Raw genomic sequence first — 5,748 nt, forward strand, 5'->3', positions numbered from 1 at the left:
AAACAACGAGTGTAAGTTGTCTATGATCGAGTCATACGGCTCCAAGTCGTCCATGACCGCGGACACGGCTTATCGATAAGATTGTAACCCTGCAGGGGTGCCCAAATGTGCCCACACGCACGATCAACCCACTTACGACAGGTGGATATCACGACACGCACTCTCCTTCACTACAATAATGTCCAGGAAGCCACCTAACTAAGTTAACCCGTATCGAAGTCCGGCCGTGCTCCGAAGCGGACTTAGCTGTTTGCGTCTACGGCTTTCGAATGGAAACAGTGCCCGCAGGGTGAATCCATCTTCAGCAATACGTACCGCGCCTACGAGCGTGCAAGAGACAACGGGGTTACAAGGCAACACGGCTTCCCCAAAAGTAACATCATATCATCTGACCACAAAGAAACATGCTTGCACGCCCGGGAGAAACAAACAAACATCCAAACTAATTGTGGCCACTGGACAAGGCTGTAGATTCCGGCAGTGGTCGAGGGGAGACCCGGTAAGCATACCCACGTGTGGTTAGAGCGCTCAGTCTCGGAACAGATAACAAGAACTCGGGGTCCTAAGATATTTAGGAAACACAAGTGAGCCGTCACAAAACGAGCAAGTCGACCCACCGATGCCTCCGCTAAACAATTATCAACAACTAAAGTAACCATGATTCTTCCCAACATATAACCCGATAAGATAACAATAACGGTAACGAGGTAAAACGAGCACTAGCATGCACTACGACTCGCAAGGGCGGACTCGATAACCAAACAACGAGCTGTAGGAGGTGGTGGTGGCAATATGGGCTGCTTAAGGTAACAAGTGGAAAGGACACGTGACAAGAACGCAACTTAAGGATAGCATGAGGGAGAAGGCAAAATAAAATAGGTGAGCGACTTCTGCAGGGGCAGAAGTATAAGGGAAATGCTTGCCTGTTAAAGGTTGCCGAGGAACATCCGGAGAACTTGTCATATCTCACCACACCACTTCGTGATCCTATCCGGGAAGAAGCAAATGCTGGACAAACAACGTATGCAAGTCTTACTACTACAGATAAAGAAGATCCAGCATGATCAAGATGATATGCATGACATGGCAGCGATGGTGCAATGCAACTTATCCAATTAAGCGGAGTCGGAACCCCGGACAAACAAATTAAGTTGGAGTTGCATTTTCTACCGACAAATTTAAGTGTTGATTCGCATGGCATATCATGGCAGGGGTGCGCTATTTCAAAGTTAAACGGAGCAGGGAAAACCGTAATCGGTATCCGAAATACTCCGCATATATGTTAGGTGAACATGCAAAACTATCACGACGCGTCATGATGCGAGATTCTAACAGATGTATTGATGGCATATTCATGTTCAGCACATTTTTCTGAGCAATTTTCATATATAAAACATTTTATTTCGAGTTACGGTTTGCAAGATATGATTTTTACAAGATCTGAACAAAAACAAAAGAAAGGGGCGAGCCGGGCCGGACCTGCAGTGTCCAGGGCCCGATCTGGACTTCTGGTGGCAACAAATAACTTCTGGTCGCGCGGCGGGGGACGTGTACACCGGGAGAGAAATGGGCCAAGGCCCAACAGGCGCCAGATCTTGGAAGCAAAAAGGATGGGGTTAATTAGCATCATATGGGATTTGAGCACAAGATCTGCTGTATGAAGAATCAAGGGACAAGCCACTGCGCTAGTTGTTCAGATGTTGAAGAAGCTGGGATGCGCTACCTTTTGAACCAGAAGACACGAAGCTCAGAGAGGTCAACCATGGCGAAGTTTGCAGATGAGCACGGATCTAGAGATTCTGGGCGAACCAGGACGAGCGAGCTGGTGTCGGGGGTGCGCCTCCACTTGCTGGACCCGATGGTGGTGGTCATGATGTCGGAAACCCGCCAGAAGCTCGCCGGCGACGAGGTCCTGCCGGGAGAAGCGACGGTCAACATTGGCATAACGACTGAGAGAAAGGGGAAGACAGCGAAGTGGTCATGGAGATGCGGTAGATCACCTAGAACGTGTAGAAGAGGTCGGAGGGAGCCGGGGAGGTCGGTGGTGGCCGCAATTGAAGGTTTTCCCGCCGGAGTCGGAGACGGAATCGGCGACGTTGACGTCGATTGAAGGGCACCTAGGTCGATTCCTCGCACCAGGAGGTAGAGGATGAAGAAGCGCATCGAACGGTGGTGTCGGCTCGGCGAGGGGAGGTCGGAGATGATGGCGCCATGGTGATCTGCAGCGGTGCTGCTCCTTCGTTTACTTACAGAGAAAAGAGAAAGGTGAGGAAGGAAGGAGAGAGTGGCGGCGGGGCAAGAGGAGGAGACTAGGGTTTGGTGGGGATCTGGAGAGGGATTTAAAGAGAAGGGGGAGGAGGAGGTGGGGAGCGGGCGTGGTCCATGAGGCCATGGCGATGGGGACAACACGGAAGTCTCACGCTTCTCTCGTGTGGAGGATGACGACATGAGGAGGAGGTACTTTTTCATCGAAGGGGTACGGGTCGGTGGGAGGAAGGAAGTGGGCCGGGAGGAGGAGAAAAGAAGAGGGGGGAATGGGCCAGGGAGAGAGGGAGCCCAAGGGAGGGGTTTTCTTTTTCTCCTTTTTATTTTAAAACTGTTTTGAAAAACAAATTGAAACCAAACCAAAACAGCACCACTTTATTTTGAAATCTGAAAACATTGAAAATAATTTTGTTTGTTTGATACCTTTATAGATTAGGGTTTTGTTTTAAAAGAAAGGACAAAGGGGATGGTTTATTATAAGACCCATATGAGAGGGAAACCGAAATAGGGTTTTATGAACTAATTTTATTTCGTTAAAACATGGTTGGTATGATGCATATGCCATGATGATGCATAAAAAGAAAAGAACAAACAAATCTATTAGGGGTACTATCCGGGGCCGTTACAGTGGCGGCGTGCTTTGTTTTTACCACGATATCATCAATGTAGACCTCGATATTCCTTCCAATCTGTTCTCCAAGACAAGCTTGCATACATCGCTGATATGTTGCTCCTGCATTTTTCAACCCGAAGGTCATGACGTTGTAGCAAAAAACGCCGTGCGGAGTGATGTCTACGGGTGCTTCTATTCTTGTAGACAGTGTTGGGCCTCCAAGAGCAGAGGTTTGTAGAACAGCAGCAAGTTTCCCTTAAGTGGATCACCCAAGGTTTATCGAACTCAGGGAGGAAGAGGTCAAAGATATCCATCTCATGCAACCCTGCAACCACAAAGAAAGAAGTCTCTTGTGTCCCCAACACACCTAATAGGTGCACTAGTTCGGCGAAGAGATAGTGAAATACATGTGGTATGAATAAATATAAGCAGTAGTAACGACGCCGTGAAAAAGTTCTTGCTGGCATGTGGTTGATGGTGGTAATATTGCAGGAAGTACAGATGCAGTAAAACAGTAAACAAGCAGCGGTAGCAGTATTTAGGAACAAGGCCTAGTGATCATACTTTCACTAGTGGACACTCTCAACATTGATCACATAACAGAATAAATAAATAAATGCTAGACTCTACACTCTCTTGTTGGATGATGAACACCACTAACTGTGTAGGATTACACGAACCCTCAATGCCGGAGTTAACAAGCTCCACAATATTCGATGTTCATGTTTAAATAACCTTAGAATGCATGACAGATCAACATAACCAAACCAAGTACTAACATAGCATGCACACTGTCACCTTCACACTACTAAAGGAGGCATAGATCACATCAATACCATCATAGCAATAGTTAACTTCATAATCTACAAGAGATCATAATCATAGCCTACGCCAAGTACTACACGATGCACACACTGTCACCATTACACCGTGCAGGAGGAATAAACTACTTTAATAACATCACTAGAGTAGCACACAGATAAATTGTGATACAAAACACATTGCAATCATAAAGAGATATAAATAAGAACTTCACTATGCCATTCATAACAGCGAATAAGTATTCTGTGAAATATAGCCTAAGAGACCCACACGGTGCACACACTGTCACCTTTACACACGTGGGACAAGGAGTCTCCGAAGATCACATAAGTAAAACCCGCTTGACTAGCATAATGACATCTAGATTACAAGCATCATCATATGAATCTCAATCATGTAAGGCAGCTCATGAGATTATTGTATTGAAGTACATAGGAGAGAGATTAACCACATAGCTACCGGTACAGCCCCGAGCCTCGATGGAGAACTACTCCCTCCTCATGGGAGACAACAGCGTTGATGAAGATGGCGGTGGTGTTGATGGAGAAGCCTTCCGGGGCACTTCCCCGTCCCGGCGGCGTGCCGGAACGGAGACTCCTGTCCCCCGGATCTTGGCTTCGCGATGGCGGCGGCTCGCGGAAGGTTTTCTCTCGGTTTCGTCGAACGTGGTAGGGTTTTCACGATGGAGACTTTAAGTAGGCGGAAGGGCAAGGTCGGTGGAGTCTCGGTGGGGCCACACACTAGGCCGGCGCGGCCGGGGCTTGGGTCGCGCCGCCCTACCGTGTCCCCACCTCGTGGCCCCACTTCGTTTCCCCTTCGGACTTCCGGAAGCTTCGTGGAAAAATAGGACCCCGGGCGTTGATTTCGTCCAATTCCGAGAATATTTCCTTACTAGGATTTCGAAACCAAAAACGAGCAGAAAACAGAAGCCGGCACTTCGGCATCTCGTCAATAGGTTAGTTCCGGAAAACGCATAATAATGACATAAAGTATGCATAAAACATGTAGATATCATCAATAATGTGGCATGGAACATAAGAAATTATCGATACGTCGGAGACGTATCGGCATCCCCAAGCTTTGTTCTCGCTCGTCCCGAGCAGGTAAACGATAACAAAGATAATTTCGGAGTGACATGCCATCATAACCTTGACCATACTATTGTAAGCATATGTAATGAATGCAGCGATCAAAACAATGGTAATGACATGAGTAAACAAATGAATCATAAAGCAAAGACTTTTCATGAATAGTACTTTCAAGACAAGCATCAATAAGTCTTGCATAAGAGTTAACTCATAAAGCAATAAATCAAAGTAAAGGTATTGAAGCAACACAAAGGAAGATTTGAAGTTTCAGCGGTTGCTTTCAACTTATAACATGTATATCTCATGGATAATGTAAAGTAATATAACAAGTGCAATATGCAAGTATGTAGGAATCAATGCACAGTTCACACAAGTGTTTGCTTCTTGAGGTGGAGAGAGATAGGTGAACTGACTCAACATAAAAGGTAAAAGAATGGCCCTTCGCAGAGGGAAGCATTGATTACTATATTTGTGCTAGAGCTTTGGTTTTGAAAACATAAAGAGAGCATAAAAGTAAAATTTTGAGAGGTGTTTGTTGTTGTCAACGAATGGTAGTGGGCACTCTAACCCCCTTGCCGGACAAACCTTCAAAGAGCGGCTCCCATGAATTATTTTTATTTTTGGGTGGCACTCCTTCCAACCTTTCTTTCACAAACCATGGCTAACCGAATCCTCGGGTGCCTGCCAACAATCTCATACCATGAAGGAGTGCCTTTTTATTTTAGTTTTATTATGATGACACTCCTCCCCACCTTTGCTTTCTCAAGCCATGGTAACCGAATCCTTCGGGTGCCGTCCAACAATCACATACCATGGAGGAGTGTCTATTTAGGTTAATTAATTTGGGACTGGGAATCCCATTGCCAGCTCTTTATGCAAAATTATTGGATAAGCAGATGAAGCCACTAGTCCATTGGTGAAAGTTGCCCAACAAGAATGAAAGATAAACACCACATACTT

Source organism: Lolium rigidum, chromosome 3 (assembly GCF_022539505.1).
Source record: "Lolium rigidum isolate FL_2022 chromosome 3, APGP_CSIRO_Lrig_0.1, whole genome shotgun sequence".
NCBI classification, from domain to species: domain Eukaryota; kingdom Viridiplantae; phylum Streptophyta; class Magnoliopsida; order Poales; family Poaceae; genus Lolium; species Lolium rigidum.